The sequence below is a fragment of the Perca flavescens genome, chromosome 9, assembly GCF_004354835.1.
Source record: "Perca flavescens isolate YP-PL-M2 chromosome 9, PFLA_1.0, whole genome shotgun sequence".
NCBI lineage: Eukaryota > Metazoa > Chordata > Actinopteri > Perciformes > Percidae > Perca > Perca flavescens.
This window is the reverse complement of record NC_041339.1, coordinates 2,040,931-2,064,528: the sequence shown is the minus strand read 5'-3', so window position 1 is coordinate 2,064,528 and position 23,598 is coordinate 2,040,931. Positions and strand designations below refer to the sequence as shown.

At 41.6% G+C, this 23,598-nt stretch overlaps 1 protein-coding gene across 1 annotated transcript in view; it reads left to right on the top strand.

Moving 5' to 3' along the window:
• Positions 1-23,598, top strand: part of nhsa (Nance-Horan syndrome a (congenital cataracts and dental anomalies)) — a 65,160-nt gene that overhangs the window by 26,234 nt on the left and 15,328 nt on the right. The window lies entirely within an intron of this gene.

The following is a 23,598-nucleotide window of genomic DNA, read 5'->3' as shown; positions in this document are numbered from 1 at the left end:
CAGGAAACCTAATCTTAGTCCAATAATCTGTTGTAGGCGATCAATCAGCTGATAATGAACTGTCAGCTTGTTGTTGATAACCTGCTGACATTTCACAGTGAGATCAGAACAAGAGCTGAGTGTTGTTTGGATGTTTAAACTCCGGTGCACATCCAGAGCTGATGTCATGTGAGTTTTACTCCGGCTTTTGGTTACATAATGTGAGCATGTCAGGCAGGGCAGGGCCTGCGATGACTTCATAGTCTCTTGGCAGAGCGTGTCCACTTCTGAGGTATTTTCTGGGAAGTTATATATGTGTATTTGAAACATGAGAGCTGCTGAGAATGGCTAGCATGAGCTTGTTAAGAAAATATGTCCTAATTGATGGACATAACCCTAATCTGTTTCTTTAGTAACCTTCTGGTGTTGAATGTTTCACATCATCTTTTACAACCTAGAAATAGAATGAGGAGGTGCAGTCCATAAAAGCAAAGTAGAATTTACTTTAGCCTCAGGGGAATTCAAATGTGGGGACTTTTCAGTGTGAAGCTCCAAAGTTCAAATTTAAGTGATCAAATGCTGGCCATGGTAATGTTGTGTCCTTTTCAGAGGCAGCCAAATCGTATTTTTATCAGGCACTCAATACATTACCATTGTTTTTTGGCTGGTGAGTGAAGGAAATCTACCAGCCACTTGCTTATTTTACCAGCATTTGGCTGGTGGATGGTGCTAATTTTGAACCCTGGTTATATCAGATGGGATCAGTGTATAGTCTGGTTCACCAACAACTGTAATGTTTTCCATGTACTATATTGGGCCATCATCTGGCCTCGATGTCGGCTTAAATGCCACTCTGTACTCTGATTTGGAGATGGAGCCTCTATCTTGCATGTTTAATTAACCCACTTGCTAAACTGCCTGCATGGTTTTTGTTTAATTTTTATAGTAATAATATTCAGCACAAAACTAGACAATATTTTACCACACAGACGGACTTTAAACTGCCATTTTAGAAACCTGGAGATAAAAAGATGATCCATGATAACAGCCTATTCAGTACTGACAGCACTAATGAGGTTTGGAGAAAACATCTTCCATATGATATTCTTCAGTATGTGAACACACATTCGCACCCAGACACATAAACACACACATGCTAAAAATCCTACAGGTATTATTCTGCAAAACCGGAGCACTCTTTGGCAATAATTCCTGGATTTCATTGGATACCATTTCTATAATATGAAAATATAGTGGATTGCATCATAACTGTCTGTGTGCATAAACAGCTGGCCACAGCTTTCCTTCCCTTCCATCAATCCATAACGACCTATTTTCATGGATCTTGTTCAATGCTTTGTGTAGCTCTTTAACCCAAATACAACTCTATTCTTTTGCTCAACAGAGGATTAGTACACCATGAAGCAGCTTGTACTTATTAAAATATTAAAGGAAGCATGCCCTTTGGATGTTTTCAGACCTTTAACAACTATTTTCCTATGTGGTTGTCGCCAGACCTTAAACAGCTCTAATCTGTGATTCTTCAGTATTGGATATGGACGCATTGCTTATGTCATGGTGCTAGTACAGACGATTGGAAATTCACTGTTTGAATCTTTGAATGCTGCTATTTTAGGGATTTTATTGTTGACAATTAATGTTAGAATCTTAAATGTATTGTAAGGCCGCACAGATCATTAAGAAGAAGTCACTGTAAAATCATGGGGGGGTTGTTGACATGTGGATTTGTTTTAAAAGGACATAGTGCAACAGTACACACTGATTGTGTAATTGTGTTCCTGGCCGCAGCACTGTCCCAATGTTTTCTGTGTTCCGGTAACAACTGGAATAGTCTGTGATCAAAGGGATCAATGGGCAGAGGTCAGATCTTTGTTTCCCTCGCCGGACGTGGACCAGCGTGGATAAAACAAAAAACATCTGGGGAAAATCTTACATCAACACAGACCCACTTGAAGGGTAAACGTTGCTCATCCCTGCCCCAGAGAGAGAGAGACCATTTGCTGCTTTGCGGTCTCTGGTGTTGTTTATAAAACTGCCCGTCTCTGAAGGCTTTCAGAGCTGAACATCTTGAACGATGTCGAAAGTAGGAATAGCTCAATATTGTGACATGGCTTCTAGCAGCCTTGTGGGCTCCTTTTCAGTCATATTTGCCCTTTGGCTGGGCTCGTACTGCAGAAACCTGCGGTCAGGCTGCCGCTGAGCGGTGCAGGCTCTGCCGGAAAGGAATTCATTATAACGAAAGTGTGTGTTTTACGAGAACTCAGCTGTTTGTCAACTAAATGCAGTATGGTTGAGAGATGTAAATTTATAGTGGCCTAAATGATAGTTTACACGCCTGGGTTGATGTGCGAACGGTACACAAAACCACCTCGCATTCAGTCACCAAAAGCCAGAGGTCAGTCTTTCGTTGAGCACAAAGATAATGCGGAGCAGAGCTTAAGAAGTTGAAGAAAGTAATGAAGAAATTCCACTCTCCCTGCTGATCCCTCCAGTTCTCTTCCTTTTGTTGATGCCCTCCTCCTTTCAGTGGCCCCCTGTGCCTAGTTTATCCTAATGCCCGTGTTATGGGGAGGGACAGGCAGGTCTCCTGGGAGCGTCCTCCAAGCCTCGGCTCATGTGAAGGCGTGCTCTGAGTGGACCGGAGGGTTTTCTTTATAAGGTTAAAAAAAGAAAAAACCTCAGATCATAGCGTAAGAGAGGGAGCAACTGATCGGCAGATAAAAGAAAAATGAAACATAAAGACAAGTCCTGATGCCCACCTTTGATGTGCACATCCACAGATCCTCTCTTTTCTGCGCGTGAAGGATCCTCCTCTGCTGACCTCTGGAGAGGAATCATTATAAAACCCTTTCTCACTAAAGGCAGCTTCCATTTTTTTATGAAATCCCCTCTTATACACAGCTACAGACACCCGAGCACTCAAACATACACACATATACTTCACACACACAAAGAAACCCACACCACCTCTCTTCTTTATTGGTCCCTTTGAAATCTGGCTGTCCAATGAGATGTGGCTGAATGAGTCCACTCTAGGCTAACAACAGTCGTCTCCATGGTGATGTGTTCACTTGTTAAGGCAAACTGACTTCAGATTAGTCACACTACAATGCTGTAGTGTGTAGTCATTAATTAACAAACTTGCTTTTTTCCAGGTTTCTCTCTCTGGCTGGATAGTTAGCTTTAAATGACTGTCTGGCCTAAAATTGCTATAATCTATATTTTTATATTAACAATGGATCACATGACCATGTGTATGTAAAATGTGACGAACCCACAAAAAGATTTGACGCAACTTCTCTCAGCTTTACGGAGTGTTTTAGCATCCGTCATCGGCTGCAACTTTTTGGTTCACTCTCACTGCTCTCATCAGCGTAATGGCCAGACGCAGCCTGCAGCTGCCCAGCACCAAACGGCACACAGACAACGCTAGCGACTAGCTGGTGAACGGGAAGGCGCATTTAGTCATTTAGTAAAAATATTTTCCCCAGGAGTTTCTGGAGATCAAAACAGAGCTAAAAGGAGAATCAGTATTGGACTTTGATTAGTGTGGCCACAAACACAACTTCAAATGCTAATGTTGCTCAGTGTCTGCTAAATGTGTAAATAAGCAACAGTTTGCTAACATGTTAGCCATGATGATAATATGTCAGCGTTTTGTTTACAGGTTGTTCTGCTGCTGTTAAGTGGCCAAAAAAGTCATTCTGTCCTTTAAATCAGCTAATGGCTTTACTTGAACACCACCTAAACACCAATCATGGTGTTAATTTGAGGGTAATGGGACGTAACGAGGACGGATAGAGTCTGTAAGTGGATGAAAAGACTTTCCACTGCAATTGAAGGATTTAGAAATTGATGCTGCCTGTCATTGAGCTTGTTTGGCCTACACTGTGATCAGTACATGGTGAAAGAAATGTCCTTCCTAATAAGTGAGGAAGGCGTGTCCATCAAACATACATTTGATTAGATGGAGCTCAGCTTGTCAGAACCGCAGAGAAAGGCACATAAACATCTAACTCCAAAGGAAACCCGACCTCTATGGGAATAAACACCTCTGGAAACGCGATATGCTCTTGCTATAAAGTACAATGCAGCTGCTCAGATAAGGTTCACTGCTTCGGGAGGACTAGAATCTCAGGCTTCCGGGTGAACTGTGATATTTTGGCGGGTAAGGCAGAAATGCCTGGGGCCATGTTGAAAAGAAACCCAGTTGTTTGTGTGGATATTCAGTTTCCCTGTATGACAGAGGAGACTAACTGTGTCACTCTCACACACTGTAGGCCTTAACAGATCCAAAGTCGCTGCCTCAGCAGCTTGGTGGAAATGCTTATGGCTGAAACATGTAATTGCAGTAGCGTGTTGGGTGCGTAGTAACGGGAGATCCCGTCTGATATGATTTGCAGATTTGATGACAGTCAAATGTGTAGCGTGTATGGTTTCTGATACATATGAGAAGTATTTTCCACAGCATGGAGCTGGCAGGTGGCCCATCACATGTTCCTCAAGGGTGGACATGTATATGTCATTCACCTTTTGATTTGAGTGTAACCTTCCCATCAGCCATTAATCAATAAGATAAGATAATACTTTATTGTCTGTAACACAGGGTTCCAGAAAATTGTCTTTGACAAGGCTCCAGTTACAAAGAGACATTCATACATACATATAAAAACAAGACATGGGGTGAATTGAGGTATCAGCTGACTGTAGTGTTCATTTTGTGTTATTCAATATGGCTATTGCAGATGGGATGAAGGATTTCTTGTAGATGTTTTTCCGGGCCAATGGTACCCTAAAACGCCTGCCTGATGGTAATAGCTGGAAGGAGTGATGGAGGGGGTGAGACGGGTCCTCTGTGATCAGGTTGGCTTTCCTGATCACTGAGCGATTGTACAGCTCAGATAGGGGAGCATGGGATGAGCCAGTTATTTTGGCAGCGTGATTCACTATGCGTGAAAGTCTTGTTTTGTGTTTGATGGTGAGTTGGTTGTACAAGGAAGAGATATTGAAAGTGAGAACTGATTCGATGAGGGAGCGGTAAACCAAAGTTAGCACGTCCTTACTGATCTCAAAGGTTCTGAGTTTCCTGAGCAGGTGTAGACGCTGTTGTGATTTTTTGTATATTATGTTTGTGTGTTGTGAAAAGGACAGGGAAGTGTCTACTTCTGTGCCCAGGTACCGAAATACCTCCACTTGTTCCACTGGCTGACCCTGGATGCTAAGTGGCTGGAACAGAGGTGATGCCTTGTCACTGCCCCCACAGCAGAGCTCCTTAGTTTTTGTAGTGTTGAGCTCCAAGGAGAGCTCAACAAAAGTTTGAGAGAGATTGTTTACAACCTGCTGGTAGGCCATACCTTCACTGTTACACATTATGTTGTTAGTATACACAGAGAAGAGGATTGGGGATAAAACACAGCCTTGGGGAAGTCCAGTATTTAAAATAAGCTTGGTTGATTCAATGTGACCCAAGTGGTATCCATGTTACTGAAAAACATACAATAGTTTCAGTCTTCTTTCTGATTATAACTCTCTTAATATTTGGCAGTGTCCATCATGTTTAAAGGAAAGAAGTCTGGTGGTATTCAAATAGTTCTCCTATTGTCAATGAATCCCATGAAATCCAAAACCAAGAAGTGCTGTGGGTGTATTCAAAGTCTGATATATAATCTTATTCCTCTGTACCGTATTATTAAAATGAATAACTTAAAAACTATTAAAATCACATCAATGAGCCACACTGCTGCACTAGGTGACATGCTCCTCCATTAACAGCCTGAGCACTGTAGTTTATTTTGAGTCAATCCCACATACACTATTCTGCTGCCGTAAATACTAACTACACTAAATGTGTATTAATCCACCACTCAAAATAATGCCAATGCATTGTTGCCCTTTCATGGGATTTGTTGACATAAAATGTTTCTGCCAGGTTTATTGTTTAACACTAGAGTTTTCATGACTTCATAATTCAATTTAATTCACTTTTATTTATAGTGTCAAATCACAACAGAAGTTATCTCAGGGCACTTTACAGATAGTGTAGGTCTAGTCCACACTATAATTTCCAAAGACCCAACAATTTCCTCCAAGAGCAAGAAAATTGGTCTTCAAAATACCCAACTAGAAGGCTTACAGTTGATCACTTTCAGACAGGTTTCTTAAAAACAGCACGCATGGACGCAAAAAAAGCAGGCCCCTAAAACAGAAGTTGAAAGTGAAGTATTTGAGGCCATATACAGCATAAGTATCTTAACATTATTGAGCTGATTATTGGCAACAGTTGGTGTGCACATTTTATTCTCTATCTCTAATGTGTGTGTTTGCCTGTCTGTGTCTGTGTCATATTTGTGTTATTTGTTATCAGTGGTGCTGGTGTGCAGTGCAGAAGGTCAGGTTGAGGCTCCACACACACACACACACACACACACACACACACACACACACACACACACACACACACACACACACACACACACACACACACACACACTCCCTCTCTGTCAGATACACCCTCCCAAACCACACCACTATATGCTGCAAGAGCTGTTTGTTTAGCTGGAGAGGAGATCCTCCTTTTCTTCAGTGGAGGAGTAGAGAAGTTAAATTCCAAAGTTTTAACAGAAACCTCTCCGGGGTCTGGGGCACCAAAGGCAACAACACACAGCAAACAGATGTTGTATTTTTTTCGGTCCTGATTTGCTACATAGAGTTGGGACCTCAGGAGCGATGCAGAGCAGATTTAAGGGCTTGTGTGTTTTTATTACTTGGCTGAAGCTCCCACAGGTGCTTTGGGGGAATGAGCCCAACTTGCTTGTTATTATTATGGCCCTACTCTTCCTGAAAATGAGCCTGTTATTTTTTTTTGGGTCAAACTATGACCCTGCGTAAAATTACAGGAAATATACCGAAGGGTTTCCACTGTGAGCCCTGAGAGACTCCAGAATCAGTGATAACAGCTCGGCCTCACTCAGGGTCATTTAGTATCTTTACTAAGCACTTTACAAACACACACAAGTTTGAATTTCTGTGTCCTTGCTGGAAAATGTAATTGTGTAGCTCAGCATTCATGCTGACCTTGCAGAGCTGTGAGTAGATCTGAAGTAGATATGAGCTGTGTTTGTTCTCTGTCTGATTTTAGGATTTGTAAAGGCGGTTTTAGCCTCTGTCTGACTTGTCCTGTGGTCTGCTTCTGACTGCAGTCTGCTGAGAAAAGCCATCTGGTGGAATTTGGACACCATTAGAAACAGCTTGACTGGATGAAGATAACTGTTCCCTTTACCACCTCTGCTGTGCGCCGGTGGTCTCATGCATGCAGCCACCACAACTGACTGAAGAGCACACGCCCAAAACTCTGAACAGGGAAGGAAAACAGTCATCAATCCACATCTTACATCGTAAATTAAAACACAACCGTTTACTCTTGGTCGAGTTAATTTATGATTATATCAGGTTTTTAAAGATTGGTTAAAACACAGTGGTAGTTCTAGCAGCAAAAAAAAACAAATCTTTGTAAAGTGTTCAGTAGTGTAGTAAATTACAACTTCAGAGTCATTTGCTGTTGGCATGAGGGCCGGATGATTGATGTGTGCCTACATAGGATGTATTTAATTTTCTCTGGTGATGTTGTCAGGTTTTATAAAGTGCTTTTAAATTATGTTTGCCTGTTTCTTCATGTTTGCTTTGGTAAGCAGTCTGTTTTCTTATGTCACTCAAATTTACTTTTACTGATCTGTAGGTATTTTCATTTACATCGATCTTTCAGACCCAGTTTAAAACACTGCTGTATATTTCCACTGTTTGTCCACTGTCCAGTGTATGTTAAATCCTCTGGTATGTCTATTTGTGGGACGGGGGGCTGAAGAGGAACATGGCTATAAGTGCCCCAAACAGCAATTGTCCCATCATAGTTTAGCAACTGGAACTAGGCACAGCAGCTTTCTCCACTTGTTGAAGCGTTGTGCATGGGGTCGTTTTACAGAACTCTCATTTTAAAGCAAGCCAGTGTGAAACGTTAAAAAGTCAGCTGGACACAGTGTTTTCAACCAACTCAGCCAATGCTAGCTACAACTGATCAAATCTGCCAGCGACAGTTTGAGGCAGCAAAATCAACAGTCATCAGCAGGAATGATACGCCTGTGTTTGTCTACCGCTGTCTGAAATGAAGGAGCCACCGTTTAAAAAATTTTCAAGAATTTGAGTCATACTTCTGCCATGCTTATCATTGTAATTGGCATTGTGTGCCATTTGAGAATACACGACAGCTGTAGCTTTCTTCTTCTTCGCTCTTAAATCAGTCTCCTCAAATTAAGAAGTACTTGATTCAGCACTTGTATTGAACTTTCTGATCAGTAAAGTACTTGTCTTTAAGCATTCAGTGCACTTTGAGATATTTGGTGGGACTGTATAGTTGTTTTTTTACTCTGTCTTGTATTTGCTGGAGATGTCCTTCTGTGTCAGACAAAGAGAGAGGAGATTGGTCTACATTCCCGTGGGCTTAGACTTGCGTAAAACTGTCACCACATACCCAACCGAGTGTGTCGTGGATGCCATGTTGTTGGCTGCACCCACTAATTTTACATCATGACATAACAACAGGACCCATCATTACCAAAATGCTGCTACTGCAATTTAGTGGTGGGTACAGTTGGGCATAAGAGGGCAAAGAGACATCAGGAAAACACAGGAAACAGCGTAAGGGTTGATTTTAGAGAAAAGAAAAAAAAGCCATAATAGCAAATCTAGAGGTCATAGCTGCTCTTTAGCTACAGCTTCATAGCCACAAAGAATATTTGCTCTTTCAGCGGTACGGCGCCTGTCCCTCGTAGCGTAATAACCAGCGGCCGCCATGATTTCAGTGTTTATTGGCATCCAGTCCTCAGGCCAGCCATTCATGAAGCACTTACACTAGAGAGCCCTCCAGGGGCAGAGGGCTATTCAGGAGTCAAGCTTACTTTCTTTCCCTAGCCTTTACCCAGGACCATTTCTTTATTTTTCCCAGCGAATCTCCCTCGGCATAGAGCCGCATTCAGAGCAAGCTGCCGACACGTGAGCTGTGTCCCGTCAGAGGCCTGAGTCTTTCGTCTGTAAAGTCATGTCAATGAGAAACACTCCGGGGAACACGCATGCAGAGATTAGACTGAGGTGAAGATGTTTGGTTCCTTTTGGAGACAGTCTCACAACAACATATGGTGGATGATAACATTTTCTCTGAGGAGCAGTAAAGCAAAATTGTTCCTAATGTAATGAAAAACAACCCTCCTCCTTTCTAGCTAGTGTACTCTCTAGAGATTCATGTGAGCTATAAAAAAAACACAGTAATAAATTATAACAAGATGTTTTTCTGATATCCTGCCGCAATCAACTAATAATGTGTTTGCTTTCTTTCTTTTTCATGTCCCCCCCTGACTCCCTGCTGATTTCTGCTGATGATCAATAGGTAAGTACCAATTAGATGTATATTTGCAGTACATCTGGAAACAATCCATGGCAGTAAAAGTAAAAAAAAAAAAAAAACTGCATTTCTTTTATTTTTGTACATTTGGTTAGTTTTCTCAGTGTTGTTAAGACACACACCTGCAGGGGATTCATGGGTCACTGTGGGGCTGTACTTGAGTTTTCTTTCCACAGCTGAGGTATGATGAACTGTGAAAGTGCACGTCTCCATGCGTATGTGCCCATTTCCATGGTTTAAAATGATACAGACAATGATGATACAGTCCTTTTTGTCATTAGCTGGCGTGAGTTGCTATGAGGCATTGATGATGCGCTCGGCTTATACACTCCAGCTTATTGATGCTTTCTACAGTGCTGTGCTAACGAGTAAACACACACACCTCCCAGTTTCGGGCTCATTCAGTGGACTGACTTGTTCACATGCACACACTGGCAGTGACACAGCAGGTCACCACTTTAGCAGAATCATCTCCAACAGTGTATGATTGAATATTTGTATTACAGCTTTGTGCTGACTCAGAGAGGCTAACAATAGAAAGGCACGTGTGGTACACTCCTGGTGTGTCCTGGAAGAAAGAGCAGCTGTTTCCTGGTTTGTTCCTGTCCCCATGGTGACATATATGTATAGTCTTCCCACACCAATTGAATGTCATTTTCATTTGGTGGCATTTTCTCGTCTCATTTGGGTGCGGTGGTGTAAACTACCAGGAACTGGTTTGGTTTGATCCTTTCCATTGTTTCCACTCAAAAGGGCTGCTGGGTTCGCTCCCTGCATATCCACCCTTCCTGCCAGCTATTGGTTTGTGTTGAAGCAGCCAGGCCTTCAGTTTATTCTCTCTCTGAGCTGAATCCCATCAGGCGGAGATGTGTGAGGGAGGGCCAAAGCTCAGCTCAGCTCGGCCCTGCCAGCTTAGCCTAATGCCACTCCCTCCTAACGACTTTCCCACAGACACACACAGGTCACCGGCCTGCGAATATGACCTCAGTCCGACCGTGTTTGTCAGTTAAAGCGAGGTTTCCATTGCAATCGTCCTGCACAAATTCTGCCCTCATTGTCTCTTTCCAAAACCACACCTTCCCCTGTGTCTGCTTTCTTGGTTTCCTTTTTCCCCTCGTTGAGTTTCTCTCCCTTCACAGTCTCTGTTCTGCTTATTGTGCTCCATGTGAGCACTGAGTGATGCCAGTAAACTGTTGAAACCAGAGTCTGAGGCTCACACAGCCCAGTGTTTACACAGGAAACTGTGGGGAGAAATCCTTGTGCGATTAAGCTGCTCAGACACTTATATAACAGTCTGCATATTCTTGTGTACCTTGAGCCAGGTTATGGAGCCATTGTCCAAATGTGTGAGGTTCCTCTTCACTGTGCATGTACACCTGCATACCCGCATTTACACACATGTACACATGTATGTGCATGGGTAGTTTTGCATTGGTTCTCTGTTTCCACAACCTCTGTGGCTCTGTTTGTGACCCGAGACTAGAGTGCCATACAGACTTCTGCCCTCTGACCCCTCAGCCTGTCACACAGTGAATTACAAGTTGATGAATGAGCAGCTGCACAAAACACTGGACGTGCTTCTGTGGTTGAGTTGGTTGTGTCTAAAATCAAGGCTGTGGTCCCCAAACTGAAGCACGTTTACTGCATACATCAGGGCCCTCAGGCAGTCAGCAATGCTTTCAATGACCTTTTATTGATGTCTTTTTGATTTTAGGATTTGTAAAGGCAGTTCTACCCTTAGTCTGACTAGTCCTGTGGTCTGCTTCTGACCTTCTTCTGTTTAATGGTAAATTGCAGCCGGGCCGAGCTATTGTTGCCTGACAAAATATATACCGGCTTGTTTTTTTACTATCTGACTACGGCATAGTGGTCCTTATCGTTAAAAAGACATGTATAAATTACATTTGTATAGTTCTGTTTTTGCTGTTTCAATCGCAAGTTTGAAAATGATGGTCCCTTAGCTTCCGTTCCATAGAAAAGATGACGACCGTTGAGGGTGAGTAGTGTCCAGCGTTCCACACTTAACGCTTTGGCCACATTGAGTGCAGCATCTGGGTACTCACAATAGCAAGTGTAAGTAAAGAAGTGTTCGATTTGAGACACAGAATTTGTCTTCTTGTGTGTGAATCACATCTATTTTATTGGATCTTTTGTAACAAGGTGTTGTAAAAACAAACTTACTCACATTGACATACTACTTTTTATTAGTAAGTAGTAAGTATTAGTAGTAATAAGTGATTTTTTATCTATAACGAATGAGTGTTCCTTACCTTTCCAATTGTATTCTTAAATTTGGGGTGGCACAGTGGTGTAGGCTTTCACAGCTAGAAGGTGGTGGTTTTCTCTCACAGTCCATTTGGCGTCTATTTGGACACTATGGTTGCCTAACATTTGTCAACCCTGTGGTAGACTTGTGATTTGTGCAGGTTGAACCTTGCTTCTTGCCCAGTGTAAGCTGGAATGGGCTCCAGCTTTAAACGCATAACTAAAAACATCTCCATGTCTTATGTTGCAATGTCATGCACATGGTATTGTTTTGAAATGACAAAATGTCTACAGTATAGAGGCAGCAAGATGAACACTTTATTTATTATTACAAGTGGCATGTAGGAACAAAACACTGAGTGAAGTGGGTTGTTTGGCAGAGAAACAGGCTGATGAAAGATTTATCTCCATTGCTATTCTTTTCTTGTTTTTCTTGGCTTTGTAAGCATGGAAAGGTAAATTCACTCCTGGGCCGCTCATCCTGTCTGGCCACAGAGAAAACACTTTTGTTTCACCTTTTTAAATGCAGCCATATTCCCGTAAGCACTCGGGTTGATGTTGACAGAGCTGACCGTGCAGAGGCTACTCACGTTACTCTTTCCCTTGTTCTGACTTCAAGTTTTTTCATTATCCTCCACCTTGTGGTTAACACTCCCCTTTCTTCCAGTAAAGCCAGGAACTCGTCTCTTCTATTTTTGTACTCCTACCAAGAGTTTCTTTCTTCTTTCTTGAGGTGCCTGCGAGACGGGAGCACGGACTGAACAAAAGCAGGAGGTCAAAGGGCGCACATTTTTATTTGTGAGACTAATAGGCCAGGTGTATCTGGAGGGTACGGAAACCCAGAGAGCTTTTTGAGCAGGGACCAGCCCAGACACACCCCTTCCTCCTCTGCTGAAGCTGGGCGTGATGTGTGTGAGTACTTCAAAGGTCTAGTGAAAGCAGGGACCCGGGCCAAGCTCAGCAGGAGAGCCATTACAGCCCAATAGGAGTCAGCTGTGACCTCAAAGACCGTTAAATGATGTGATATGAGAGGGTGTGCTGCAGCCAGAGGCCTCCACAGCGAATCAGGAGGACAAAGCTGTAAAATGAACTCCGTGCTGATTTAAGGGGTAAAGGAATTTTAAGTGTACTTCGGAAGATAGGCCATTTCTTTTTCTTTTTTTCTTTTTACAGTTATTTGTTCTGTTTTTCCTATATATTCTGCATTAACAGCCCTAAAGAACTGCCCTCGTTAATGTCAGGAAGAACTTTCAAGTCCATAGTAGGGCTGCACGGTATGAGGAAAATATGCGATAACATAGTTGAATATAGAGATAACAATATTACTTGCAATAAATACAGATATTAAAATGTACTCAGTTCTGCCTCTCTGCTGCTTTCAGTATTCTTCTAAAATACAACACATTGCTTGTTGAATTTAAAACAAATAAAAGGGAATTTCTTTATGGAAAAAATTGAACATTAAATTGAACACAAAAGGCACCACTAAAAAAAGAATGATAGATACATTTTAATGTGCAGATTTCTACTGATATTTCCTCTATCGCGATATGTCGCAGCCTTTCGCAATGTGTATATTTGGCCAGTTGGTATTGCGATGACGATAAAAAAACGATTTATTGTGCAGCCCTAGTCCATAGTACTTTTTCTCAAAGCAGCATTTGTAAAAAACATTGTTTTTGTTTTAACTCATTATCAACAGACAGCTAGTATTGCTAAAAATCAATGTTAGAAACAAGAAGATGGGTTGTATTTATGCTTAAGCTTAGCATTCACCATAATAGAGAGGAAGCCAAGTGGTGTGAATGAATGGCCAATAAGCTGGTGATTTACTCAAGTGTTTGCTGATGTGGGCTGACCTCCCAGTCTGTGTGCGGACCTAATAATGAGGTGTCTAGGGGGCAATAGGTAAAAGGTTGCTGAATGCGGGCCCTGACCCCCACTGACCCTGCTGAGTGTGCACGTAAAGGATGGAAAAATGAATCTCTCTTAGCTTGGAGTTGCTCTCATTCACAGTTTTTGTCATGCTGTGGCTTTCCTTTTCACTACTCAGTGCTGGTAAACAAGAGGTCAGGTTGCGTTGACTGGACAGGGCAAAAAATATCTGCAGCATAAGCAGAGAGTTTATTCAGAAGTAAAGTAGGTATGAATGCCATTTTTATCTTTCCAAGATTTAAATTAGGGCCAATCTGCTAACAGTGAATTCCAGATGATTTAGTCAATGTTTTCACTTGTTTAAAGTTTAAATCAAGATTTCATTTTAATAAACTGGGAATTACAGGGCTGGGAAGTACAATTACTCCCACCATTCCTGTTTGAGCTGTCCAGCGTGACTTGATTAATGATTAATTACATTGCATAACTTCAAGTAAGAACCCAATTCTCCCTGACTGCGTGGAGGCGGATCCTGCCTGCTGCAGGTCTTTAACAACACCCTGCTGTGAGAGCTCAAACCATTAATCAATTAGTTGATCGACTGATCGAATGCCGAATGACAGAATGCCAAACAGTTTCTGTTTTATAGAAAACCTTTTTCATATTTCTTTGACATTTTGCACATTAAATGATTGAATGATCGATCGATTGATTAAGAATATAATCAGCACATAATGATATACAGGTAATAATTAGTTGCAGCTTTAATTAGTGGTGTAACTTCAAACAGCTCTCGGTATAAAAGTATTATTACAGTAAGAGTTAGCTTTCAGAACTGTAGTTAGCTTTGCTAACTCTAGCTCAGGGTTTTTTATTACCCACACCCAGCCGACCCGTTATGAGAGCCAATCCACACCGCCGGGCCCGCAGTCGACCCGTGCATTATTAGTTTATACACATAATATTGCAAACATTTTCTTGTAAAAACTGTTTTTGTGGAAGTGCTAAAGGTTGCAGTAAACACATAACACACATTATACTATTATGAAGTTGTTTTGTTAACCAAAACATTAAAGATGATTGCGAGCCGTAAAAAAACAAACAATGAGCTGGAAGATGTGGGTTCATCACTACAAATGACCCCTTTTACGTGATACGTAGTTATTTGATTTATCATTTTTTATAAAAATGATGATTAGTACAGCAGCTTTAAATATGCTTTGGATCCAGTGCCAATAGATTTATGTTCTTAAGCCGTTACTATCAAAATCTGCTTTCAGTTTTTGTTCCTCCAGATCAGCCTTTTTGCCCAGTCCTTTTATATTATTATGATATGTATAAACTCGTTCTTTGCTCAGAAACACGGCCAACTTTAATGCTTATGTCACATAAATATGTTATGACGCTCTAACAAAATTCCCTCCTCATTACTGTGCTGTAAAACACACCGCACACTCTTATGAACATTCCATGTGTTGTTAGATCTTTACAAAGGAAATGTTTCCGACATTCTAACCATCACTTAGCACATCCTTCGTCTTCCCTTAACCTCCAGCATCTGCACGCTCTCTTGTCAGAGCGAGAGATCGTCTCGTTGGCATCGTGCCTACCCGGCAATGTGTACCACTCTGGAGGTTTCAAAATGGAAAGTATTTCAAAGTCACCGCAGCCTGCTGTTGGACTTTGTAGTGGTAATTTGAAGCAGCTGAGAAAACAGGACTCGGTCGTACACCGCTCCTCTTCTACTGCTTTGGGTGATCTTCGGGAGGATTTCAGTGTCAGGAAATGTCCCGTGTGCAGCAGCATGGTTTCAGATATTATCGAACAGTAATTGTTAGAGTTGTTTAGGAAATGGATAAACATTAGAAATGTTATAGCTCTGTTTGGGAGTGGGTCACAAGAGGGAAGCTTTGAGGTTCAAGTCGTAAGTGATGTGGGTTTGAGTTGTTGAAATGTTTTTTTTTTTGTCTAGCCAAGCTATTTGTATGGAGGCCCATGTGTTGGTACGTTACCATGTTAGGGTTCAGATACAAGTAGCCCATCTATCACATTATTTGCCATCATTTGGTAATAATCATAATAATGGAAACTGTGATATCAGATGGGGTTCCCCCACTCCTTCCTCAGTTCCACCCTTACTGTACTTCCCTGCACACAAGCAGACAGACAGATTGGCGGTCCAGGCGCTGATCCAAAATCTGAGTCTCCCAAAGCACAAGTATGATTTAATTCCACCACCAGACGGCTTCTCGTGTGTGGGCTTGCGGCACTGCCAGCGCGTGCTGGCGTTGTGACCTCAAGTCAGGAAACACGAGCAGACTTTAGAGCGCTGCAATTAAACGAGAACAATTTCACACACCTGCATTACCGCTCCTGCTGCAGTGATGTCATCTTCTCACATACGTTTTACTGTATTGCCTTAAAGAATAGATTTAGATTAAGAACAGATGGAAAATGTCACACAAGACTATAAATACAATCGACTGTCATAATGGGGGGGGGGGGCTATTTCTCATTTCTAAACCGGGTAATTAAATGAATGGTGTTGAGGAACAGTAGTAAAGCACTTCAGGAAGCCAACCAGTGGTTTGATTACAGCTTAGCAGTCCCTTGCTTTGGTACCTGCAGGCAGCTGAGAGCATCAGGCTGCAACAATGGCTCATTTAGCCCCCCCTCCCCACCAGAGATCCTGGTTCCCAGCATCACATTCCAAGCAGAGGTCACAGGGCCCACCTGCTATTCCACTTCAAAGCTCCAGGTGAGGTAAGGGAGAGCCCATTTCAAAAGGTGTGGTGGCATAGACAAGCAGTTTACAGGAAGAGAAAGAAGGAAAGAGTTTGAGTCTCCTGCACTAATATGAACCTTGTCTATAATTAGCCTTTGCATGCTAAATAGTGCAGTTGTGCTAAAGGTGTCCAGTTTTAAAGTGCTCATATTATGCTTTTGGCTTTTCCCCTTTCCTTTATTGTGTTCTATATCTTTTTTGTGTGCACGTTATAGGTTTACAAAGTGAAAAAGCCCAAAGTCCCCCCCAAAGGGACTTACCATCTCCAACAGAAAACACTGTTCACAGACTGCTCCAAACAGCTCTATTGTAGTCCAAACTTTACTTAAGAGACAAACGTGGTCACTTTGTAACACACGTTATAATGCTCGCCTAGCTGCTAGCGTGGCACACCCTCATACTCTGCTTCTGACTGGCTAGTAGTCCTTACCTAGGTACTGTCAGGGCACGCCCTCATACTCTGATTCTGACTGGCTAGTAGTCCTTACCTAGGTACTGTCAGGGCACGCCCTCATACTCTGCACCTGACTGGCTAGTAGTCCTTAACTAGCGAAGTGTGATGTGTCGCTCTGTAGCTAAAACAGAGAGCTCAACACACAGGGTGAAAAGAGGAGCTGCAGCATGTGTAGTACAACAAAAATATGGTATTTTCTGAAAATTAAACCATGTAAACCTATTCCGATATAACCTCTAAAAACAATTACGAACCTGAAAATGAGCATAATATGAGCACTTTAACACTTTCAGGTTTCTTTAAATATTTATATGTGGTTAGATATCGTCTTGAATTTCCAATATCGTAATATAAGTGTTGTCTTTTCCTGGTTTTAAAGGCCAAATTACAATAAAGTGATAGCCTACTCTAGCTGTTATTTGCCTTTACCCACTTAGCCATTATATTCACATTATTGATGATTATTTATTACAAATCTCATTGTGTAAATATTTTGTGAAAGCACCAATAGTCAACCTTTCAATGTAGTTAGTCAAAACTATCATGATTTTCTCCTCATCGCCCAGGTCTACAATGGCGTGTCGTTCTCTACCGCGCCTGTTTGTAACGTTAACCGGTAGGCTACCGACAACGTTTCAACTGATGTAGCAGTTCAGATAACACACTCGACTGTCCTGCTGTCACAGACGTGAACTAACCACAGACAGTTGCCTCGTTCATGGACTCACAGCGATGTGATATTTCTTACTTCTTACTCGTGTTCCCGCTCATCACTGCTATAGTTATCATTTCAACAACTTACATTACAAACAAAGTTGTTGCAATTGTTCCACTCAGAGTCTCCTTCAGTGGAGCTTCTCAGCAGGTCTGCGTGCTTTAGCCATGTCTCTTTCCTGAATGAAAACAATCTAGTGCCCCCACCTGCTGCAGCGGGTCAGCAGCAGCGACATCACCCTCATCAGCTGGGAGGATGTGGGCTCAGGGCGGATTACCGGGGAGACGGGTATTATTATGTGCCTCCTGGCATGGGGACTCTACTCTTTGTGTTTTACTGATCAGACCTCAGAAGGGACTTTCACCATCAGCTGACTGCCGACGCGCAGCAGACCAGCAGCATTGATTTTGTGACAGCCAGCAGATTTAAATTTTTAGATTTTTGGCAACAGGAAAGATGTGGATAATTCTCTCAGCTATTTGATGATTATCTGTTTACATGTTGTTTGTTGGCCGATTCAGGTTAGTGGCATTCATTCTGTCATTTTGTTCTGTTGCACTGTAGTGTCTACAGAAATGCATCTAGATGTTAATGTGAAATGATGCTTTTACATTTATTGTGAATGATTGAATGAGTATTTTGTTTACTAGCTCTTAGATCTTCTTCATCATACAGCACAATACTGAATTGGATTTGTTCAGAGTATTTCAGTGATTTATCCAAAAATTGAATGACAATAACACACTGATACTTGATATTTCATACTTAATACTTCAGTTATGGATTCAAGTATCGACCGTCCTTGCGCATCCTTTGGCATTCCTCTGCACCCCCCATGATCCTCCATTGTGGGTTAAGCGGTCAGTGTTGTTTCAGCAGTTTGGATTAACACTCCTACTCTCCTGTAGCAGACCATAAACAGATTAGTGGTAGCCCAAGTCCGGGCCTGGCCGGACCATCTGTACCCAGCGCTGGGTGGGGAAGGGGACATGGGGGAGGAGTGTGAGCAGACACTCCAGTGAAGCTGTAGGTCAGTGTGGTAGCAGAGCCCAGGGACTTTGCTGCAAAGACATGAGGGACACAGGGTTTCTGTTGAGGTGACTGAGGGAGATCCACTGACTGATTTAATGTCTCACTGATGCTCAGAGTTTAACACACAGCTCCGTCATGGCTCTAGGATGCTGTCTTGCTCTCGCATCCCAAGGTACTGTATAATTTGCTGGGGCTTTGATAAGGCTGCTTTTAGCCTACCTCTCATTGCTTTTTTTCTCTGCATGGACAACTTGCAACTTGGAACCACAGTGGTTAGACAAACATGTCTGCATTTTGAGCATTGTCACAAGATGTAAGAGACGACAAGATGAAAGTGCTCGTCTCCTCAGCTAGCGTTGGTGGCATTTGCTCGGTTGTTTTGCTTGGTTAGTAAACCTGTGTGACAGAGTGTGAACGCAACCCAACTGCAAGGAAGCCCTACAGGTTGTGACACCAAATTGTTGCTGCATTGTTTGTTCAGAAGGAAAGTTCTGCGCTCACTGAAAAAGCCTTTCACGGCCAAAATCTCTGATTTTTGTGCCTTCTATCTGAAAAGAATTTTTTTTTTTGCATTAGTGTGCATGAAATCCCACAAGTCTTCAATTTAACATACTAACTCACATCAAGTAACAGAGCTGACTGAGCGCAGTCCATGCTCACCTTTTTTTGATCTAAGTGTGATCTCATGACTGACATCTGCGGCTGTGTTTTCCCAGGCCGCTGGCAAATTGTAGGTGTGTGAGTGTGGGTGTGAGGGGTTTGGTTTGGATCCTGTCTGGGCCAGTGCTGGGTAAATTACAAGGCAGAGGGAGTCTGAGGGTGCAGGCTTTCATCCCCCCTTCTCCTGGCCTGCAGGCCTGCTGGCAAGGCTGATAGCGCTGATGTTATTGGGGGATGTTCCTGCTGCAGATGAAGAAGAGAGGAGAAGAGATTGATAGGCTGTGTCAGGGTGCAGATAATATAGTTCTTGATCTCATTTTCCTGGGAAGGTTCACAGGATGATTCTCTGTGAAAATAAGTAAGGAAGATGGAGAATAAAGACTCAAAAAGGGAAGTTTTATAGCATAGAGATGCAATCAAGTAAAGTGTCAAACTCGCTTTTTATCGTTAAAAGTTTTGTTTTTCTTCTCACCTGAGGCCATGTGGCTCAGTTGGCTCAGTTGACTCATTGTGGCCATGTTGAAGATCTCTCACACTAGATGTGAAATACAGAGAAAGCCACCAAGAGGTGAATAAAATGACTGAAGGCTGATGTGTTTTCTTTGGCCTTATTTGGGCTAACAGCTGACCACAGCTCTCCCATATTAAAGAGTTTCCCCATATGGACTTGTGACTCCATGAAAACCTTTAAAGGCCATTTGTGCACTCATGCATTGCTGTATATGTACAGCCCCACTGAACTGAAAGTGGCAGATTTCATTGAGCTGTGTGAAAGGAAGTATTGACGTGTTTTTAAGCCGAGGGAAGACAAAAACAGGGAAAGTGAAATGTAGAGTAGAGCACAGTCGGTGTCCTAGTTGTTGTTATTGTTGTCAGATGGGTTTTTAGTTGGGGGTGACACAGCAGGGCCAACAGTTCATGTCTCAGCAGGGAGACAAGGAGGGGACAGGCTGACAAACAGTGTCCCAACACATCACTGCTAACTCACTTATCTCACCACAGGTCACAGCAGAAACGCACCGTAGTTTCAAGTTTGAAATATTCAATTGCATAGTTTATTGCCACACACATTTTATTCACATACAGATGGGTGACAAATCAAAGGAAACAACCAAATGAATGAAATTAAAGACAGATGGTTGTGAACACTTTGATGTCTGGGAGCTAATTATTGTATATGTAGCTAGGAGCCAGGAGATGGTTAGCTAATTTTAGCTTAGCTTATCTTTTTTTAAGGAATAACAGGCATATTTCTAAACTTTGGACAGAGCCAGGCTAGCTTTATGCTAAGCTAAGTTTAGCTAACATATCTTGGCTCTAGCTACATAATTAGCTAAGAGTGATCTCAATCTTTTCATCTAAATCTCGACAAAAAAAATCAAATAAGCATTCTTCCAATATGTTGAACTATTCTCCCAATAAGAATGCTTTTCCTAACTCAACTTGTTTATTTAGCTGTTAATTACAATTTGCTTGTAAACAGTTAGCTTAGCTTAGCATAAATACTGGAAACCACATGAGAGTGGTATCAATCTACTTATCTAACTCTTGGCAAGAAAGCAAATAAGTGTTTCCCAAAATGTCAAACTAGTCCTTTATCTTTTTCCTAACTCAACTAATTTTATTAGCTTTAATTACAATTAACCGGAAATCATTTATAGCATTTACATATAACATGATATATCACAAAATGATTTCACTTAACGTTAACAAGCATTAACATTGAATTGTTGGGTTATTCACAGCCCACAAGCAAAGTATAACATGGCATGTAGTAAAACATTTTGATTATGAAGCAGCAAGTAAATCTACTTTCTGATGAGTTCACCTCCAGCATCTACAGCTGAGCAGGAGACACAGCACAGAGCCTGTTCTCAGGTCAGCCGGTCACCACAGAGGGCTTTCAAATCACTCTGGGGTGTTTCATGGAAAACATCAAGTTGTCTCTGGGTGACAGATAAACATACTGGCTCCCCTGGGGACTGAATGCATGGCACCAGGTTTCTTTAAAACTACTTGTCATAGAACTCACAACAGTAGTAATTTAGGCTGAGCTTCACTTAGGTCTTCCTAGGGCTGGGTATCATTCAAAAATATTTGATACCGGTACCAATACCAATGCTGTGACTTCATTACCAGTTCCTGAATGATACTTTTTTCAATACCAATTTATTGAAACAAAAATAAATTACAACATTACACATTACGGTACAAATCTTTTTATTTATTTCTCAGCTCCTACTACGTGAGCTGTGTAACGTAGATTTTTTCCTGCCTGTCCACGTTGTACGACGTGTAGGTTAGACTGCCAATCACAAGCATCGTTAGATCTCGCTTATGAGATTTACTCCTTAGGTATTGAAATTTAGTATTGAATGACGAGGCATTTTTCGATACTCGACACTACAGTATAGAGGCATTTTTCAATACTTGTACTTTAGAGGCAATACGCTCGGTGTCTAAAAAGTATTTAATATGGTACCCAGCCCTAGGTTTTTCTAACCTTTAGTAGCTGCACTCAGCAGTTGAACTATGTCTTTTTTGAGTGAAACAGACTAAAGTTAGCTTCTGGCTTCTGCTTTCTAGCAGACATGTGGGTCAGACAGAGTTTGTTTCAGTAAAGCTACCAGGTCAAGGACAAGCCCAGAAAAAGACTGACAGATGTGTTTGTCTGCCAAAGTAAAGACATAGCCGTGTTAATCCCCTAACTTTTCCTTGGATTCTCCTACAGATGATGTGTAAGATGTTATTTATGTCAATGCCTGACTGAGTCTTACTTTATGTGGCTATTATATGACTATACTGTTATTTTTATGCCATCATTTCTTATTCTAAAAGCTGGTGTGTGTGTGTGTGTGTGTGTGTGTGTGTGTGTGTGTGTGTGTGTGTGTGTGTGTGTCACAGAAAGAGAGAGAGAGAGAGAGAGAGAGAGAGAGAGAGACTAAAGGAAGAGAGATTTTCTTTGTTTTATGGAAGGGGGAGGTGTATAATTTCTCGACTATTGTTCATTCTTTACTCCTGCGTTTATCTTATTTGTTGCACATACATAGCATTTACTATATAAATCTGAAATAAAACGTATTACACGTATAAACCCTTTAAACTGAAATGTTTCCCCGTTGTTCATGTGAGATGTGTAATTTGAGAGCAGAGCGTCTCCCTCTGTGTAACCTGAGGAGGTGTGAAGAGGAGCAGTGAGATTAGTCCAGGTACTGGTCAGTGTCTGGAGGATGAAAGTCACAGTCTCAGGTTGCATTAATACCTATTGTTTGGCTGCACGTAATAGCAGTGAATTAGTAAGCAGGCTATTGTGCTGCTAACATTGGGTCCGGTTATCTTCTCAGCCATCTGGTTATCTTCTCAGGCTTCGGCTCTATTATGAAACTGGTGCTTCAAATCTGCCTTATATCCAAAAACATTGTTTAACCAAATATCATGATATTTTTGACCAAATACCTCGATATCAATACCGCAACGATATTGTAGTGTTGACTATTGGTGCTTTCACAAAATATTTACACAATGAGATTTTAGATAAATAATCATCAGTAATGTGGATATAATGACTAAGTGGGTGAAGGAAATAATACAAAAGTTACAACAATCTGCTAAGTTCAGAAAATGACTGCAGCCTTTAAAACCAGGAAAACACACCACTTATGCCATATTACGATATTACGATATCCAAAATCTAAGACAATATCTAGTCTCATATTACGATATCGATATAATATCGATATATTGCCCAGCTCTAGTTTAACCCTCAGCTGCTCTCATGGCATCACATTATTGCTGTAATGGAAAGCTCATTGGTCATTTGTCTGAATGTTAATGATGGTAACCAGTGTATCACCACAAAAATGTCAGAATGGAAATGTAATAGTTTCCTCAGCAGTCCCCGTGGAGCTCAGCAGGCTGTCCCTTGTGATGGAAGCAAGTCGCTTTTCCATTCCATCTGTTGGCATACACAGTAGTGCAGGGGATCCAGTAACACGTGCTGTACCTCATTTATCAAGAAAGACGTTAAAGAGTTTGTTACTATTTCCCCTTCTGAACACAAGCTGGGTGATTGCATTATGTTGGCAACAAGCTTCAAATCATCAAACATCTATCTGAGGAGGACTGTGGGTTAAATATGAAGATTTTAGTAGTTAACAGTTGTCACTGAGAACCTAGAAAATAATTAAAGCCTCCTTGTTGGTCAGGTTTTTTTTTTGTCCAGTAACTTGTCCATTTCAGTGTCAGTGACTTTGTTTAAATAGCTTCTTAAAACCCATTTTTTATAGACTTGCTTTTATGTGATGTCGTCTTTTAACCCCGTCGTGTTTATTTCATTTTATTTATTCGTTTGTCATTTTAAC